This window comes from Myxine glutinosa, chromosome 2 (genome assembly GCF_964187855.1).
Source record: "Myxine glutinosa chromosome 2, kmMyxGlut1.1, whole genome shotgun sequence".
In the NCBI taxonomy this organism is placed as follows: domain Eukaryota; kingdom Metazoa; phylum Chordata; class Myxini; order Myxiniformes; family Myxinidae; genus Myxine; species Myxine glutinosa.
The window spans coordinates 215825482-215846723 of NC_136262.1; the positions used below are offsets into that span (position 1 = coordinate 215825482).

Here is a 21242-nt window from a genome sequence, read left to right on the forward strand (position 1 = left end):
GCTCTCTCTGGGCTCAGTCCCCCAAATATTCCTACAGGTCGCACAAGATCTGCCTGCAACCCTCTTATGGTTAAACTGCCAAAATCAAGACTCTCTGCTCACCTTCACTCCTTCATTCCTCTTTTCTCCCGCCTCTGGAACAAACTCCCTCACTCTCTTCAATCCCACTCCTCCCTCCAGGTCTTTAAAACGGCTGTTCACCACCATCTCTTATCTTCCCCAATCCAAAACCTTGATCTTTTCTACCCCCGCTAATTTCACCCCAAATCCACTTTTTTGAGGTTGCGACCTCTTTCCTGGAAGTCCTTGGTGTCCTTGTGTTTTATGCCTATCCTGCCTCCCCCCAGGCCCTCTCCCTCCCACACATCTCCCGATGTCCCTGCTCTCAAATGTTGTGTTTGTGTGCTTCCTCCCCTTCTCTCCCCATCTTGTCGACCGCTCCCCTTTTTATATACTTTGTTTGCTTGTTTGTTTGATTGATTTGATAAATGTTAGCTCTTTCACGAGCCTAGACTCTGTATACAAAAAAAAAATATATATATATATATAAAATAACCCCGCCCGAATCGCGGTTGTAGTGGAAACGCCGAGCGATAGCGAGCCGTGATCCGAGGTGTTAACAAAACTAAACCCGATTTGAGCGGTTCCGAATCGTGCCACGCTTACCCAATGGAGGAAAGGATTGATACGGTCGAATTAGGAAGAAACAGGAAGAACAATTGGTTTATTAACAATTTGTACAGGAAGGAGGAGAAGAACACACAGTGAAGCTTATGCAGTCTTAACTTATCCCTGGACAAACGGGCCCGTCACTCACAGACATACTCACACGGGGATGTAGGTGGTCGCGTTGATGGTCCCGGGATGATGGCGTCCAGGCAGCTCACTCCGGTCCCCGACTCGTACCGTGAAGCAGCTGGTCAGAGCGGCAGAAGCTCTCCGCGGTCGGTTACGCGGAGCGGACAGTTACAGGGCGAAAGGCACGGTTGGCTGGCGGTTACACTCGCGGCTCAACCACGTACGTAATAATCGGCAACTCAAACGCACTTCTTAATGCGTTTTCCTCACGAGGCCTCTTTGCACCGTCCTCAATAAGCCAAACTTCCAACGAGTGCTCCGCTCGTAAGTCCTCTTTCATGCGCGAATCGTGCCAGTCCTTTACAACGAGTGCAGTTCTCTCACAAGGGCAGTCCTCAAGTCCTCTCGAAGGGCTTTGTGCGCGCGGTTATATAGCACCGCCCAGCGAACCCTCTGGAATTTGCCAGCCACGCTCTTACCACGCCCCTCACGCCATTCCACCCGAGCCCTGGTTGGTTGTTGGCTCTTACCGGCTCCGCCCTTGACGTGCTGCTTGACATGGCCACACCCCCGACCTCGCGCTCCTCCCCGTTTCCAGGCCTACCTCGTGGCATTTGGCTGGTTTCAAGCGAAAACCCTTGCCAGCAGCGAACACTGCTGGCAAAGGAGGTGGATTAGCCGAATCAGGGGCAGGATGGATGCTGCCCAATGAGGTCGGTTTGGAGGGTGGGCCCCAAAATGAACGGGACCTACTCTTATTTATTTTACACAACGCAGGTATCACTATTGGAAATGGCCTTATTCTCACATATACTATGACATAACTAATGTTCTAAGGTGGCCTACATGTTGCATGTGGACTAACTATGGGGGCAAACCTTTAACCTTTAATGATCATATGTGTACATTCTCAGAGCCGCAACACTGCACCCCTCCTTCGCCAGGCTCGTCCCCGAGCCGAACCCACACACGTGAGTACGACCGGTTCTGATGCAAGGGTCAGGACTACTTTTTAATTAGTGTGACACTTAGGTGTGGTTGCCCTCTACTTTTAACCAAACACCCTGTGTGCGACAGTTTTAAACACTAGATATGTCCCACCTACTGCTTTGTGTACTAACTATCAGACTCACGCCCACAATTAACCGAATTACGGAAAGAATTCGCAAACTAAACATGAAGCCGGTGGGGAGCATGTTATTTACAAGACTACTAATTATTTATAATACTACAACCCAGGACCTGTTCTTTTGGGGGAGAGAATATAAATTTTGTAAAGGAGAAACACAGAATGCACTGCACCAATACACCATACACCAATATGCACCAAAATGCACAGTCATCAAAAATGCACCATAACCATCAAAAAATGCACAATCACATTTCAATAATAATAATCAATGATGTCTTGTGCTTGGCTGCGTCTTCGTCTTCGGTGTGCCACAATAAACTTGGAGATCTTCTTTTCCTGGCACACCGGAATAATAAAAAGTGCACAAACCGTGTCTGTTTTTTTATTTATGATTTGCAGGGCCATCTTATGGTCCATCTGCTTGGCTTGATGCCACTTAAAACAGTGGTCTGCAGGGCACAAGATAATGCTTGCAGCAATTGTCTGCTCAAGCAAAGGTGCCAGGCCACAGACGTGTGGTCCATCAGGTGTACCGGTGCAGGCAACAGGTAGCAGGGTGCAGCGCAAAGGTGCAGCCGCACAGCTCGGGGTACCTGCACACTCCCCTCAACAAAAGATATGGGTCCATGGGTGGGGAGGAAAGACAAAGCAGAGAGAGTCAGCGGGGGAAAGGGTGCAAGGGTACACACAATCACAAGGTAATGGAACATGAGGAGGGCGGGAGAGCGAGCTGAGAAAGCTTGTCCCTAGCCGTACGTAACCCCCCATGTCAACCTACACTACCCTTTAGGGTGGGCTTCAAAAAATCAAAATGCAGATTTTCTCCGGGACATGGTCTATTTTTGTTCCTTTTGGTGTCAAAGGAAACCACACCAAATTTGAATGGAATCCAATAATATTTAGGGGTGCCACATCAGTGATGAATTTTCCCCCATGCAAAAATAGGAATTCCCATTTTTTGGGCTGTATATACACAAAATAAATACATAATTATATATATACATTAAATATAATATTAAAAATAAATATATAGTAAATATACATTAAATAATAATAATATATATTATATTATACATTATATATACAATTATACGATAGACAATTATACAAATATAGACAAATATAATACATTAAATAATATATTAAAAATAAATATAATATATTAAAATTTAAATATAATAAATAAATATATAGTTATACAATATATATACATTATAATTAAATATACATTAAATTTATACATAAAATATACATTAAATAATAAATATACATAAATACACATTATACATTATATATATAGTTATATACAATATATTATACATACAGTTTTGAGACTTCCTATGATCACTATCTGGGCAATTTTCATGCATGTTTTGTACAGGTTCCAGGGGTCAGGGGTACGCTTTTTTAGTGTGTAATATGTAGGCCTAACTTATTGACTGTGGCTCTTTTGTAGAGAGTGACCCTGTGGAGTAAGAATTAACAGGTTTTTACCCAAAATTATTGCGTATTTTGCAGATATGGCATGTGCTAGTACCAGTGTTTCATTGAAAACTCGGGCTCAGGATAATGTGTATCTCATTGGGTCCACTTCTGGAGATGCCATCAAAGGTGCCAAGCTCCCGACTGTGCATCAATCTCTTGTCCTGTTTTTCCATCACCTGAAGAAGGAGAATCGCACTGCCCGGGAGAGTGCAACCCTCACCATTGAAGAGGTTGTGAAGTTCTGGGAAAAAGCTCACCTACCTACAACGACGAAGCAGCACTGCATCCATCGTTTGGAGAGGCTATATGAAGAATGGAGGAGCCTCCAAAAAGGTGCAAAGCGGGGTGGTGCGACCCAAGAGAAAAAGGAAGCATCCTTCAAGGCCTCCTTGGAGAAGACGTTTGATCTTAGGCATGCAGATTCGGAGGCCATAATCACCAACCCCGAGGACAGGAAGTTTCTTCACGATCAATTCTCAGAGAGGAAGGCTTCAATGGGATCTGTAGACACTGTGTTGGAAGCAAAAACGAAGGGAAAGAAAGAAAGGGAAGAAAAGGAGAAGACTAAGGCAGAGAAGGAAAATAAGAGACAGGAAATGGTCATGAAGGGTGCTACTGCTATGGAAGTCACAGACTCAGACTCTGACTCTGAGACCACGGCACAGGCTGGTTCTTCATCATCTGATGGTGGGATATCTCGTCCCAAGAAAAGAAGGCCTATCAACATTGTCACTCCTGAAGTCGCAGCTTCTTTGGATCGTACGAAAACAAGTGACCGAATGGCTGTCCACAACTTGGCATCCATTTGTAGAGCAGTAGGATGGGATCCTGCAGAGCTGGCACTGAACCGATGGACAGTGCGGCAGAATCGCATGATGCATCGATGCAAAACCATGGACGAAATAAAAGAAGCATTTCATCATAATGTGCAGGGTCCTTTAGTGGTCCATTGGGATGGAAAGCTTCTTCCCGATGTCACTGGAGATTTTGTGCATGTGAAGGTGGATCGTCTTCCAATCCTTGTGTCCAACCAGTACCATGGAATGGAGCAGCTGTTGAATGTTCCCAAGTTACCTGACGGGGGAGGAGAAGCTATGGCAACCGCTGTAGTGAACACACTGAAGAGCTGGAACCTTGTGGGCAAGGTGAAGGCTTTGTCTTTTGACACAACGGCCAGCAATTCAGGTGTTCGTGGAGGGGCTGCTGTCCTCATTGAAAAGAAGCTACAGACTGAACTAATTCATTTGGCTTGCCGCCATCATGCGCACGAAATCATTCTGGGAGATGTTTTCACCACTCTTTTCGGTCCTTCATCAGGCCCTGACATCCAGCTTTTTAAGCGGTTTCAGGCGGAGTGGCCGTCCATTGCCCATCACCAACCAAAAAATGGATTCACAGATCCTGATACGGCAGCTGAGTTTGCACAGAACAATGACATGATGGATGAAGCTCTGGAATTTGCTCTTGTGTGTTTGAAAGATCAGCAGCCACGAGATGATTATCGTGAACTCCTAGAACTGACTGTCATCTACATGGGAGGAATCCCACCTCGTGGAATCCGGATCATGGCTCCAGGAGCAATGCACAGAGCCAGATGGATGGCAAAAGCACTATATTCACTACAGGTGTTCATGTTTCGGTCAGAGTTCCACTTGACACTTCGAGAGGCGAGAGAACTCCGAGCCTTCAACATTTTTGTCTGCCTTGTGTATGTACAGGCTTGGTTTCGGGCTCCACAAGCTATTGAGGCTCCCCTGAATGACATTAACCTCTTCAAGAAGTTGGAAAAGTTTGAACAAATCAATCATAAGATGGCTCAGGCAGCCTTGAAGGCACTTGGCCGCCACACGTGGTACATGAGCCCAGTACTAGTGGCATTTGCATTCTTTGACACCAGAATTGACAAAGAAAGCAAGATCAATATGATTGAAGCATTGAAAAATGACAGTGAAAACCCCTCTCCAAAGAGACCAGCTATCAAACGAGGAACCGCCCTGTCAATCGCTGGCCTCGTAACAAAACACACCAAGCATTTCTTCAGCATCCTAGGGACCCCAACTGATTGGATGGATAAGGATCCTGGTTCATGGGAGCAAGAAACCAGCTTTCAGGAAGCAAAGAAAGCCGCCAGTGGCTTAGTCGTGGTGAACGACAGGGCAGAAAGGGGTGTCGCATTGATACAAGACTACAATAAGCTCCTTACAAAGGATGAAGAGCAAAAGCAAGCTCTGCTCCAAGTTGTTGCTGCTCACAGGAAGATGTACCCCGATGCCAAGAAGGCAACAGTGGTGAAACAGGCCCAGAAATAGGAGTTACATTTCTCATTATATTTGGGTTTTTTAATATTATGTGATATGGTGTCTCTTCATTTTATGAACTGAACATTTGGATTGTTATCATTGAATTTGAGTTTTCATAGCAATATAGTGCTCTTTGTGCAGCTATTGTAACTTGTGTTTGCTAGAATACAAAGAAAGTGAGTGGAGGGTGGATTTTCATAAAACAAACTTCTGGTTTTGCTTTCGATCCATATATAGAAAAGTTTTGTAGACACCTTTAGTTTGAAGGCTGATGTGGCACCCCTAAATAAAATCAGATTGCTTTCATATTTGGTGTCTTTTCATTTTGGAACAAAAGGAACAACATAAAGCCATGTCCCAGTAAATATTTTTTTTAAATTATTTTGAGCACCACCCTACTCATACCTGAGCTGACCTGATCTGATCTGATCATACCTGAGCTCTGATCAACCATTCCTCCACTCCGAACTACCTCAATGCCCATATCACTACTTCGCGTGGAACCCTATCGAATGCATTCTCCAGATCAACAAACCCAAGAAACAATTCCTCTTCTCCATGTACTTCTCGTGCAACTGCCTTGCAATAAAAAGCGCGTCTGTCGTGCCTCTTCCTGGCATAAATCCAAACTTGGAGAATCCTACCCTTGCCCCTCCCCGTATTTACACTTTTACAAATTCCGTCTCTATCGTCTTGTCTCCCATATCCTCCAATTCCAAATTCGTTGCCAATCCCTCCCAAGAAGGAAGGGATGGAATTACACACAACATCTCACCCACATCATGATGCATCTTTCATTCTAAATCATCTGCAAAACCTTGGTGTGGAGTTCTGTCACCTCAGTGAGTGGATGTGTATGGTGCGAAGGAGATTCAGATCCTAGCTATCCTCGAATTGACATTAACTCATTTACACTACCCGGGGTCTTGCCCTGCCAATCCAATTGGCCTCTTTACACTATGCGGTTCTAACAACCAATTCCCATTGCCCATCTCTGTGGTGCTCTTCCAATTTGGGGTCTCACTCCCCCAATTTTTCCTACTGTGCCCTCACACAATTTTGGGGCTGGGTCATGTGGCTCTACCAGCAGGTCCTACTTACCTGCGCACCTCCGCCACTGGAGTCGCCACCCGAGCTTGCCTAGCTCCTGCAACTACCGTACACTGGGGAAGGCCCTCCTGGCTCTCTCACCCTGCTAATGCCCTCTCTGGCATTGGGCTACCCGGGTCCTTCCTTTGGATCCTCAGGCCCCACTGCACACTAGACAACTGGCTCCCAGAGCCTACCTGCGGCCTCACGTGGCCGACAGACTATCAGTGGCGGAGTGCCCATTGAACCATACTCACCAATTAAGCCCACATGCCCAGCCATTCCACTCACTCATGCACCCCTCAAAGCAACAACTTGCTACTATCCGCACCACAGATGTCAATATCCAAACAATTTACATACTCCCTCTACCTAACTTTAAACTACCCTTCCCGGGTATTCGTGAAGGGGTCCATCTTCCCCCATCCACTCCTTCGCACCATGCACTCCACACCACTCATTCCACACTACTCACTCCACACCCCATTTACTCCACACCATTTATTCCACACCACTCAGTGTTCTCACTTGCACCCCATGCAAGTCAATTCACTCAATACCATTACACACATCCTCAATACACCACTTATACACTTTCTCCGGTCATCCCCGACCAATGCCTCATTTCACCAAGTTCATCCACAAACAATTTCACTCAATTCCTCATTTGTGCCTAAAGCGCATCCTCATACTCACACACAATTTCTCCACACTACTACACACACACAGCTCACAGCATCATCTAACTATCTATTTCCCTCCAATACTGGTGCTTTCCCCGTCTTCCCTTATAAAGCACTTCCTCGTCATTAATATCCACCTAATCTGACTACGTCCCCTCTACTTGTACAATGTCACTACTTAAATCTTGGTCTCCTATGGTCATCTCTAAGTCCCTAACAATATCCTAGCCCGCCCTCGGCTAGTTCTCACTGCCAACCCCATAAATTAAAGCTCATGTGCCCCAAAATAGCAATGTGAGGGATGGTAGATCTGCCATCCCTCTACACTGGATACCATTCGCCATCACTACTGCCATTTGTCCACTATACTTGAGCCTCTCGGGGTGGAAATACATTTTCCCAGCTCGGCTTCGCAAAGCCGAGCAATGCATGCGGGTGGTTGGTCTATCTCCTGTTGGTTGGGTCCGTCCGGCATTTTCGATTCTGGGGAGGGGGCATACTTGGGCCAAGGTTCCAGGCACCATCTCTGCGCGGAGCCTTTTGGTCTCCGGTACGATGACCCAACCTCCCCCGGTCGGAGCACCGCGCCCGCCAGGGGGCGAAGGTCCGACCTGGCCTTCCTCCCCCGGAATCGTGCCATTTGCCCCTTGCGCCACGGCACGGCACCGACCATACAGGGCGGGGCCCGGCCCTAATCGTGCACGCTGCCGCGGCAATGATCCCCGCCGGCTCCCGCAGCACACAAAGAACACCACGCCCCGAGAGCTCGCGTCGGCTGGACGTCGCCCTAAACGCTGCCCCGGTCTGCGTCGATGCTCGAGTCGCATTCTCACACCACGCGACCCTTCCTATACTCACACATCCCATGCACTCCCTGCACTCGATCACCGCACGCTCTCGTGCACACCACCCAGGCACACACACGCCACTCACACACTCCGTTACACACCCCTCTTCCACGCACTCCTCTCGTGCACTCTCTCTCGTTACATCCTCTGTAACACCCACGGGTGTGCACTCCTGCACACACCCACTCAGCGCACACCTACCCACGGGTGTGCAATCTTCTGCTGCATGCCCAATCACGTGCTCTGGTGTGCATCCCCGCACACACTCTACAACACGCTCCGGTGTGCATCCTCGCACACTCTCTTCATCCATCTCACACTCCGTGTCACACTCTTCACACATACACTCCGTTGTGCATTCTTCCTCGCACTCTGTAACACACTCGCGCTCCGGTGCCGTTCACACACGCGTGCCATTCACTTTCACACCTCGCACCTCGGACCTCCCACGAGCGCCTCGGACCCTCGGACCTCCCTCATATTCCATTTTTTTCTTCGATTCAATCTCGATGCCTGCAGTCTCTTCGTCCCCCAATTTCGATTATAATTATTTCATTTTCTTTTTCCTCGACGACCGCCGGCGCTAATAAAATTTTCTCTTCAAACTTCCGACGACCGCCGGCCGTCGGCTTTTCCATACCCCGTGTCGCGATTTCTACCCCGGTCCACCCGGCTGTGCTTTGCTCTAACTCGCTTTCCCCGCGCTTCTCAAATCGCGTTACCTCGTCGCGTACCAATGCGACCTTCCCACTTGACCTGCGCTCTATTTCTTTCCCCATCTCTTTCATTTGGCCTCCTATTCTGTTACCACACCCTTTTAACCCATCTTTCATCCCTTTCATTTGATTCTCTTGGGTGCCCATCCTGTTTGCCAACCCCACTAACCCCTCGTTCATTTCTCCCATTTGGCCACCCACGTCCTTCAATTGTCCCCCCATTTCCTTCATTTGGCCCCCCATTTCCTTCATTTGGCCCCCCATTTTGCTTTCTAATCCCCCAATTTGATTTCCCAATTGCTCTCCCATTTTGTTTTCCAATTCTTTCATTTCATTACTTTGCACCACGAAGCACGCTTTAATTTGCGCAATTAAGGTGCCCATATCCATTGGCGCCGCGGGCTCGGCTACCGCGGCCATGTGCGCGGCGCCGCCATTTTCTTCGACTGCCACCCCTACTGCTGCACCCTCATCAATGCTCTCCTCTTCTTCCCATTCTTCCCGGGGGTCCTGGGTTGACTCAAATTCCTCTTCTACTCCCTCATTTACCCCCACCGGCATCCGACCGTCTTGACCAGCCATGGCACGATCTTAATTTGGATTTTAATACAATTTCAGCCGCTCATAATTTTGAGTGCGTTAGGCGCACTTCGGGTCCAATCCCACTCCTGACACCAAATGTTGCGGATCTCAACGTCGGCCTTTCCCCTTACCAAGGGGGGGGGGGGGGGATTAATCCCCTTGTCTTTTACTAGCCGACGCGATCCGAGGCTATGACGTTCCTTCCGGTCAGCGCTGAATAGGGTGGTAGGCCGAATTATTCCTATTACCTAATTACCAACGCCTCCCAGGAAGCATAGGAAATAACCCCGCCCGAATCACGGTTGTAGTGGAAACGCCGAGCGATAGCGAGCTGTGATCCGAGGTGTTAACAAAACTAAACCCGATTTGAGCGGTTCTGAATCGTGCCACGCTTACCCAAAGGAGGAAAGGACTGATACGGTCGAATTAGGAAGAAACAGGAAGAACAATTGGTATATTAACAATTTGTACAGGAAGGAGAACACACAGTGAAGCTTATACAGTCTTAACTTGTCCCTGGACAAACGGGCCCGTCACACAAACACACTCACACGGGGATGTAGGTGGTCGGGTTGATGGTCCCGGGATGATGGCGTCCAGGCAGCTCACTCCGGTCCCCGACTCGTACCGTGAAGCAGATGGTAAGAGCGGCAGAAGCTCCCCGCGGTCGGTTACGCGGAGCGGACAGTTACAGGGCGAAAGGCACGGCTGGCTGGCGGTTACACTCGCGGCTCAACCGTGTACGTAATAATTGAGCAACTCGAACGCGCTTCTTAATGCGTTTTCCTCACGAGGCCTCTTTGCACCGTCCTCAACAAGCCAAACTTCCAACGAGTGCTCCGCTCATAAGTCCTCTTTCATGCGCGAATAGTGACAGTCCTTTACAACGAGTGCAGTTCTCTCACAAGGGCAGTCCTCAAGTCCTCTCGAAGGGCTTTGTGCGCGTGGTTATATAGCACAGCCCAGCGAACCCTCTGGAATTTGCCAGCCGCGCTCTTACCACGCCCCTCACGCCATTCCACCCGAGCCCTGGTTGGTTGTTGGCTATTACCGGCTCCACCCTTGACGTGCTGCGCTCCTCCCCATTTCCAGGCCTACCTCGTGGCATTTGACTGGTTTCGAGCGAAAACCCTTGCCAGCAGCAAACGCTGCTGGCAAAGGAGGTGGATTAGCCGAATCAGGGCGCAGGATGGATGCTGCCCAACGAGGTCGGTTTGGAGGGTGGGTCGCAATATGAACGGGACCTACTCTTATTTATTTTACACAACGCAGGTATCACTATTGGAAATAGCCTTATTCTCACATATACTATGACCTAACTAATGTTCTAAGGTGGCCTACGTGTTGCATGTGACTAACTATGGGGGCAAATCTTTAACCTTTAATGATCATATAGGTACATTCTCAGAACCGCAACAATATATATATAGATGTGTATATATACGTATATATATATATATATATATATATATATATATATATATATATATATATATATATATATATATATATATATATATATCTATCTATAATGCCAGTAATCTCTGTGTGTCTGTCTGTGTGTCTGTGTGTTTGTCTGTGACCGCTGTTTCTCGACAACCACGGGTCCGATATACTTGAAACTTGCCAGGTATATTGCTGGGGACCCGAGGATGTGCCTTTTCAAGGTTTGAAATTAATCGGACAAGTACCTACCGAGCTATGTCCAAAAAACGCTTCAACCAATCAGAGAGCAGCGAGCTATCACGTGTGCCGAACCGTTAATGCAATGCAAGCGTTAATGCGTTATTGCGTTAATGCAAGGCTTTTCTTTTTTCCCCTCTTCTCTTTCTACTTTTCCTTGCGATTAAATTGCAAACAGCCAAAATACGTTGGCGCTAATTGAATAATTGGCCATTAACACTAAAATAATCGTAACTGCGATATGCCAACTTCCGGACAGTGCAGCCTTCCATGTTGTTGTTGTTTGCAGCAGCTGTTTGCAGCAAGGCAAGGCTTTTCTTTTTTTCCCTCTTCTCTTTCTACTTTTCCTTGCGATTAAATTGCAAAAAGCCAAAATACGTTGGCGATAATTGAATAAATGGGCATTAATAGATAGATAGATAGATATGCGATATGCGAACTTCCGGACAGTGTGCGCGTTACGAGCTGACCGCCATTACGGTACGTAATTCGATTTCTTATGCGCATTATTTCTCCCAATTCAGTCAGAGCGAAGGGCGGAAGCGAAGAGCGTTGTTATTTTTTGTTTACGGGCGTACGGGCGGGGTAGAGCGTACGGGTAGCGTTTTTTTTTTTTTTTGGCAAGGAACGGGCACCCACGTACGGGCAATGCCCTAGTATATATAACTGTGAGAAATAGTAGAAACTCCACAGTATGAGCAGGGCGTCTCATTTGCATTAAATAAATAATCGTGAGATTAAATCGGACGCAGACGTAGCTTCAGGACGTCAATCTTTAATTTTCGACAAGCTTTCGACCAACAAAGGTCTTCTTCTTAGTCTACAGAAACAACAGGCATGTATATCAGACAAGTATGTATCGTGATATGTGTGTAAGATGTGTGATATGTGTAGAAAATGCATACAAAAGGAAGAGCCACGCTAAAGCTCACTCACCGTCCCCAAGTTCAACGGAAGTGAAGTGCAGCTTACAGTTACCGTTCGTGTTACAGTTCGGTGCACGTGCATATACAAATATAGAGATACATACATACATACATAAACACACAAGCATATTATATTCACATACAATTTATATTCATATAATATATTTATATATTTATATACATGACATATAAAGGTAGAATGAAAGAATGAGTGAATGAATAAATGAATGAATGAATGATGGGTTACGGTTAATGATTTGATTGGGTAGATGTAGGAACATTCTTTAATCATCAAAATTTATGCCATGAGGGATTTTTGTCCGAAGTTTATGTATCCAAAAGGACTCACGTTTCAGAATCGTGGTGTGTGATCGATTTGTGATTGATTCAATGGCAGAGATTTGAATGTCATTTATAGAGTGATCCGGTTGATTAAAGTGCATCGTGTAAGGTAGAGATTTGCCCTGACTGGTGTGGAAGTTATTGATTTCTGACCGGGTGTTATTAAATCGTGTGTAGAGTGTATTCTCAGTCTTTTCCAACATATTGTTTGTTGCACTTTTGGCAAGTGATTAGGTATATGACCCATGTAGATTTGCAGTTCATATGGGAGGTGATGGGGAATTTTTGTCCAGTGCTGGAACTACAAAATTTGTTTCCTTCTCGTAAATGCTTGTGAATCATACATTTGTTTGCTGTGCATTTATAGAAGCCAGGGATCCTAGTTTCTTTGTTGTGGGGCTGTGGGTGCTTTGCTTTTACCAAGAGGTCCCTGAGTGTCCGACCACGTCGAAATGATGTTAGTGGAGGTTGAGGAAATGTGGTGCCGAGTGTTTCTGATTGATGGAGGAGAGGAAGGGCCTTATTCAGAATACTTGGCAATTGGGATGAGGTAGGACAGTAGGTGGTTACCAGTGGAGTAGGTGGTTACCAGTGGAGTGAGCTTTAGCGTGGCTCTTCCTTTTGTATGCATTTTCTACACATATCACACACATATCACAAGACATACTTGTCTGATATACATGCCTGTTGTTTCTGTAGACTAAGAAGAAGACCTTTGTTGGCCGAAAGCTTGTCGAAAATTAAAGATCGACGTCCTTAAGCTACGTCCGCATCCGATTTAATCTCCCGATTACACACACACACACGTATATACATATATATATATATATATATATATATATATATATATATATATATATATATATAGATATATATATATATATATATATATGTATGTCAGTCAGCAGCAGGGGGAGGGACACCACGTGACACAGGGCACCTGAAATATATATTTAATTGTGTCTTTTGCTTGCTTCAAAAAAGCTAGATTGAACTGCAAAACATGTTGTTGTCCCACGGCTCGGTCAGATCCAGCCTGGGAGACGTTTTTTCAGTATCTTCTAAAGGGAGAAAGTTATGAGAATAGTTGCCATTTGCCTTCAAGTTAACCTCGAGCAGAGTATGAGTTAATATGTTTCCTTTGATTTGTATGCCTGGCTCAATATGTTTTACTGCCAAGTTAAATACCATTGAACTTTATTATGGGAACACATCCCTGGGCCTTGAAAGCCCAGCTTGTTGGGAAAAATAGCTGGAGAAATATCTTACTTTCACACATCTGTGGCTTCAAACTCGGCCCTCCTGTCTGAGGTCATTACTTCAGCAGAGGCTTTTTTAGGCTTTGTTCGATTATATAAAGGATCTTGTGTCAGAATGTTTTCAGGGCGGCTTGGACTTGCACGGTCTTGTGTGACAAGGCCCTGTGATTTCAAGACGTGCTCCACAATTGTGTTTGCTCGATTATTAAACCTCACTTGCTGCTTCAAAGGTGCCTCTTCTTGAGTTCCAGAGGGGGGGCTCCCGACAATCTGGTGTCAGAAGTGGGATCATCCAGCTGCAGGTCGAGGGGGGCTCGCTCCTCAGGTCGGGAAGAGGCTAAAGGCCAGCGCTGGCAATAATGGGCTGAGGTAAGCATATTTGCACACCTAAATTTAAAGCCTCTTCCCTTCCCTTTGGATGTGTGGGGCCTCTGTCAACTGTACCTGAGCATGTATCTCGAACCAAATTGAAGCAGAGCACCGGTGGATTAATGAATCGAGCAAGGAGGGCGCCCTAGGTTAGGAGGGATAGCCCTCAGGTTAAGGTATCGTGACCCCGGCGTGGGAGTAGCTAGCCTAGACCCCAGCGTGGATGGATAAGAATAAGGTAAGCTAGGAAAAGAAGGGAGAACCCCTTTAAGGAATCCCCACCCCTCCCAAGGCCTTCTTCGTCCTGTCCCAGGATTTAAGGCATGCACATCCAGTGCGTTTTACCCAAAGGAGGGAGTTCTGACAATATATGCTACAGGCAGCACAGGAATTAGCTCTTTCCGGACAAGAGATGAGGTTAGATCTGGAGAAATAACAGAGAGGATTATAATGCACGAGGCGCGTGGAATCCAGCTGTGAACACGCGAGCCGAGACGTGCAGGCAGGTCGCTGTGGCAACGGGGTAACGACCCTCGCGGTGAACCACGAGGCGGGGGGGAAGCGAGACGGGAATGCGGATATCCCCTGCTGTGCACGGCATGAACGCATTCGCGTGCCCGAGGCAGGCGAGGGAGGATTATAACAAGCCAGAGACAATGATTAAAACAGTGAGATATGAAAAGAAAATGATGCAGCCAGGCGTTGTGGTTGCACCTTTGTGAACAACGTGAGTGATAACATTGTGTGGAGTGAGCACATGTATGTTGTGCGCTGAGTGGAAGTGGTGCTGCATTGTAGAGCATGCTTCCAAGGAGGGCTGTGGGATGCCAGAGTTGGAAGCGTTTTTGTTTTGCATTTCGAGGGAGATATCGGTGATTTAATATTTGGAGGTGTGAACCTTATGTGATTTCTGGAGAAGGATAAATTAAATTGGAAGAAGAAGAGCGCAGGTACCAGGTAGGAGAAAGGCAGGAGAAGTGCTGAGACTTCAAGAGCAGAGGAAGAAGCAGATAAACCACAGGAAAAAAGAAATCCAGGTAGAAACCAACAGGACAGGTGAGCCTGAAGAGGGGTGAATAGGCTCACAGCAAGGGGCCAGGTAAGTTCACAGGTAGGAGGATTGGAGAGGTTCTTGAAATATTGAGAACAAGATTGTACAAAGTGTGCATGAGTGTGCATGAGAACAAGATTGAGAACAATCCCGTGTGCATGAATTTATGCTGTATGGCATGGAGAATGAAGTGTCAGTCACATGGTATGTGTGTATAAGGGAACGAATGATTCGCAATACGTTGCATCGGTGGGAATGGGAGTGACGGTGAAAGTGAGCACCGAATCAAAAAATGGCATGACGATCTCATATCTGAATTTAAATCGAATTTGTCTGTTATTGAAGTGTATTTGTGTTCATTGTGTGTGTCATGGATGTGTGTCATTGACGTGTGAACGATTGACAAGGGGTTTCCTACATTGCCTGCAGACATTAGGCAATGCGGATGAGTACTGGCCACTTGTGTATTGTATATGTGCATTGGATAAGTATATCCCTGAGGCAGATCACCTTCGTGATGAGGTTGTCACGTGGGATGTCACTGATTGCATTTTTGAGTCAGAGGTCAAGGGTGAGATACCCTATTGTTGCAACCTGACCACATTGGGTATGATGGAATGATATTATATGATGTAAAAGTAGAAATTAAATTGAGTAAATTTGGGGGCCAAGAAATAGATGGTGTCAGTTTGGATTTTTTATTGAGATTCAATGTGGGATTCAGTCTGCTTGGGAAAATTGGCAGGCAAAAATGAGCCTGTATGAAGAGCATGTGCAGACAGGGTTTTAAAGCATGTATTTAATTACATCCCCACATTACCAGCTTTCCAGATTTAGCATGGGAGTAAAAGTCAAAGATGATAGGCTGAGTCAACCGACTGGGTGTTAATTCAACGGCATGGCCGGGGCTGGAACTCGGCAGACTTGGGATTGCGGAATGCGTTGGATAAAGGGAGATATTCAAGGTGATGGGCTGCCGTTGCCGTTTGCAACAGAAATTAGGGCAGGAATGGGGAATTTGTTCAGAATGCCGGCGATAACCCACCTGTGTCTATCCCTGTGTGAGTGTGTCCCCGTGTCTGTCTGGCTTTCTGGCCGTCCATGGAGACATGTTTCTGAACACTGATTTCGAGGAGGTTGCGGGTGTGCCACAGAGCTCAGGTGCACCTGCGGTGGTTGGAAGGTGGTGTGAACGGTGTTGTTCGTGGTGGAGGCCTTGTGTTAAATTTCAGATTTATCATAGGTAAGTTTGAGGAAGTTGATTTGAAGCCAGGATTTTATTTCAGTGATGCAGTTTGTTAGGATAGAGTGGGAGCAGTGGAGGATTTGCAGTTATTGATGGAGATGAATTGGTGTCTGTTAGAGGTAAGATTTGATCCAGGAGAGGGCAGTGCCGGTGGTGTTAAAGGTGCGATTCCAAGGAGGGCTAATTGAGAGCTTTGAAGTGATTAACATCGGAATGCATCTCTTGGAGGACCACCAGCTGTTCCAGGGAGGAAAGGTGTGAAATAGTGACGTCATCTTCGCTGGAAAAATGGTTGGGAATGAGATGGCAGGATTGACGAGAGTGAGTCACAGTGGGTGAGAAAATTGACCAACATGAGAACTATATTTATGTTCAATAAATAGATCAGGTTATTTTCTTTTTATTATTTGTTTATTGGGATATTGGGAATATTCATAATATTGGGCAGCTATTGGGCCAGAGGCTAAAACAGGTGCCTACAACAGGTGCATGTGATGCTAAGAGGTATTTAGAGGACATTGAATTGACTTTAAATTGAAATGAAAATTGAAAAGGTGGATTAGGAAAATGTGTTTGTTAAAATAATCGTGGCATCTGTGGGATGCAACAATTTTGTGCCAGAATAGTGTATGGGGACCGTCATTTGGGAAGGAAGTAGTTAAATGGCAGTAGGTTTAGACAGGTATTGAAAGGGTTCATGCAATGTCATTTTGGGTCACCACTCGACACAAGAGTGGTGGAGAGCTGAAGTGAATTCTGCCAATAGGGTGCAATAGGGTGGTTGTGTCCTTTGGATGGGAGCTGGAGCCTTGTTGGGTTGGGCTTGTGGCTCGCCATTGTCTGTCTGCCAGTTATGGCGGGCAGAGGGAAGAGGGAGTGATACTGCGCTTGCCTCTTGCTTGGCAGAAGGTAATTGTGGTTGTTGTCGATTCCACCCTACCCCCTGCCTGGTTTCACCCCTGTCTGTCTGTCCGATTTGTGTTCATGAAGTCCATGGAGCGAGCTCATGGGCCAAAATTGAGCTCTCGAGAGCTGAGGTGATTTTAACATTAGGATGCATCTCTCAAGGGACCCCTGGGTGGTCTCGAGAGCTGAGGTGTGAAATATGATGATTTTGTCTTGTGGACAATCTGTGAATGGCTAAGGCAGATGCACCTGTAAAGGGAAAGTGTATTCACAACCCGTCTGGGTTGTGTCTGAAGACATGGTTTTGGAGTAAGTGTGAATAATGTTTTGGGAAAGTGCGAAGATGATAAAGGAAAGTCGGATCAGATGGATTATTTGTCAATGACAAGTGACTTTGCAAGATTTGCTGAGAAGAAAAGGGAGAAGGTTGGTAAAAGTTGATGGTAAAGGCAGGGAATAAGAGAAAGTGGTTGTTGAATGTTGTTTTTGTGATAAGAAAGTGATACAAGGGGTTGGCTTGCCCTGGGGGGACCAATGAATGTAAAGTTGTGAATTTCGTTTTACAACATTGCGTTAGATTGCTACAGGCAGGTTGACCCCAATCGAAGAGGTGATTGGGTGCTGGTGCAGATTGGATCACGGCTCTGCAGACCAGGTGAACAGAACTCCACCAGCCGGTGACCAGGTGCTCGTGGAGCACCTCACCCACAAGGACCAAGGTGGACGAGACCGTTCCAGGTTCTCCTGACCACACCAACAGCAGTGTTTTGTGAGGGCAAGTCGTCCTGGGTACACGCCACGCATTGTAAGTTGGCCCTCCCTGCACCCACGGTCACTGAAGTCCCACCGACCACACCCATCGTCACACAGGATGGGGCAGGAGCTGCACCAACCGATATGCCATAGACATATAGGAATAATTACACTTGCACTGCTATGTTTAAAACACCTCGCCAGCACCGAGCCCACCACGCCACACCTCAAGTGGGCGGACATGGTGACATATGTTGAAGGATTATATGACAACCTAACCTCGAAGTCACACGTCCACTATCAAAGCGCTATCTGGGGCCAGAAGATAAACGTACCATGTTGTCTAATACCATCAAAGGACCCCCCGTGGATTTATATAGTATGGAGGGCTGTCGTGGCAAATTCAAACGGAACGAAGTCAACGCAAGTTGCCCTCTCTCGTCAGAGGCAAGTGCAACGGGGAGGAAAATTTGGACCAACAGCAAGTTCCGCCAACGCAGGATTTGAATGGGGAAAAGGCTCGAACAATTTAACCACGCACACTTTACTAGACAGAAATACCACCCTGATATTGATATGTGAAGTTACGACCATACAATTATTGATTTCCCGGCCACCATGCGTCACACACATAGTGACACCACGGGCCCCAATAGTGGTAAGGAAGAGGACAGAGAGAAAGGAAAAGGCCAACAGTGTAAGGTCCGGGATAGCAGCCTGGTTCCAGGGATGGACGGGAATCGTAGTAAAATGGCTGTTGACAGGCCTGGCCATAATCGTAGGAATCATACTCACCCTGGTTATAATAAAGGCCTTGATCATGGTGTGTGTGAGAAAATGTTTCACAGGATGGACCACACCAACTGCTGCTACCGAGATGGTCCTCTCGCCACATGGAAAGGACCCAAAGGCCTTCGGCGAACCGACCAATTCTGTCACTTCGTGGCAAGATTCGAACACCCACGACTGGATCGTCGACCTAGACGACTCATGGCAGGAGGATATGGCTTCCTACGACTCCTGGCATGGCACCAATGACCATGCCGATCCTGACTGGAATTCCTTTGATTTTAGTAGTAAAGGTTCTTTTAAGAGCTATTATGCAAACAGCGAGGACGAAAAGACGAATGAATGTCCAGGGGTACCACCATTTGTAAAGAACATTTTTGGATTACCCCCGCTGTACAAGTCACCCGACACCACGGATACTGACGCTGATTCAGACAATGAGAAGGAGATTTGTGATGATGGACGTGCCACCTTCTCTCCCACAGAGCAATCACATGTACAAGGCTTGATGGCATTTGACGTGGATCGTTTGCCCTGATTCGCGAGGATCGCACCTGCATAAGGAGCACCCCTCATCAGGCCGGCGACTGGCTCGCACCTACGCTGGGACGAGGGTGGACTCGGAAACCGGCCGGGCCTCAGCTATCTCCAGACCAGGGGTCTTCGTCGCGAATTATGGCTAACAATTATGCGTTAAATGTCAGACGGCCACAACCAGGGGCCGGTATCCCTCCCAGAGCATGTGTGACGCATTGCGCGCCTGGCATGTGATTGGGGGGCACTGGCCGCTGGGGTTAATATTGTCTTTTTCGAGGTGTTGTCTCAAAGACAAAAGGGAGATATATGTTGGTCAGCAGCAAGGGTGGGGGACACACCACGTGACACAGGGCACCTAAAATATATATTTAATTGTGTCTTTCTTTTGCTTGCTTCAAAAAAGCTAGATTGAACTGCAAAACATGTTGTTGTCCCACGGCTCTGTCAGATCCAGGATGGGAGACGTTTTTTCAGCATCTTCTAAAGGGAGGAAGTTATGAGAATAGTTGCCATTTGCCTTCAAGTTAACCTCGAGCAGAGTATGAGTTAATATGTTTCCTTTGATTTGTATGCCTGGCTCAATGTTTTACTGCCAAGTTAAATACCATTGAACTTTATTATGGGAACGCATCCCTGGGCATCCTGGGCATCCCTGGGCAAAAAGTAAGAACGCATTCATTGTGAAAGCCCAGCTTGTTGGGAAAAATAGCTGGAGAAATATCTTACTTTCACACATCTGTGGCTTCAAACTCGGCCCTCCTGTCTGAGGTCATTAATTCAGCAGAGGCTTTTTTAGTCTTTGTTCGATTATATAAAGGATCTTGTGTCAGAATGTTTTCAGGGTGGCTTGGACTTGCACGGTCTTGTGTGACAAGGCCCTGCGATTTCAAGACGTGCTCCACAATTGTGTTTGCTCGATTATTAAACCTCACTTGCTGCTTCAAACGTGCCTCTTCTTGAGTTCCAGAGGGGGGGCTCCCGACATATATATATATATATATATATATATATATATATATATATATATATATATATATATATATATATATATATATATATATATATATATATATATATATATATATATATATATATATATATATATATATCTGTCTATAATTCCAGTAATCTCTGTGTGTTTGTTTGTTTGTCTGTGACCGCTGTTTCTCGACAACCACGGGTCCGATATACTTTAAACTTGCCAGGTATATTGCTGGGGACCCGAGGATGTGCCTTTTCAAGGTTTCATATTAATCGGACAATTACTTACCGAGCTATGTCCAAAAAACGATTCAACCAATCAGAGAGCAGCGAGCTATCGCGTGTGCCGAACGTGGCGAACACACTCTGCCTCGGATGGCACATTTGAGAGCGTATTCATTTATTTCACGTTTGCAAACTATGTTGGCGCTATGTTGGCGTTAAATTATGTTTTAAAACTAATTAAAACCATTTCATGTAAATAGAGGGGGGGGGGGGGGGGATTGTCACTGTACTCGCAAGCCGTTCGCCGTTCGCTTTGGCGTTGCGAATGAACCAAAACATTTCATGGACCAAACCATTTCATGTAAAGCGTTCGCCGTTCGCTTTGGCGTTGCGAATGGACCAAAACATTTCATGGACCAAACCATTTCATGTAAATAGAGGGGGGGATATAATTTTAGATATAGATATAGTACGGGCATGCCCTAGTATCTATAATTCCAGTAATCTCTGTGTGTGTGTGTGTCTGTGTGTGTGTATGCGAC

The 21242-nt window shown here is 46.3% G+C and overlaps 1 protein-coding gene across 4 annotated transcripts in view; it reads right to left on the reverse strand.

Moving 5' to 3' along the window:
• LOC137420853 (uncharacterized) overlaps window positions 1-21242 on the reverse strand; it is a 65888-nt gene that overhangs the window by 31902 nt on the left and 12744 nt on the right. The window contains exon 1 of one of the 4 annotated variants that reach the window (XM_068106306.2): window positions 10185-11023. The exons of 2 other annotated variants lie outside the window; for them this stretch is intronic. The gene's annotated coding sequence lies outside the window, so the exon portion shown is untranslated. Of the gene's footprint in view, window positions 1-829; window positions 2206-10184; window positions 11024-21242 lie in introns of those variants that run through there. One more of the 4 variants, XM_068106305.2, reaches the window with a different exon arrangement.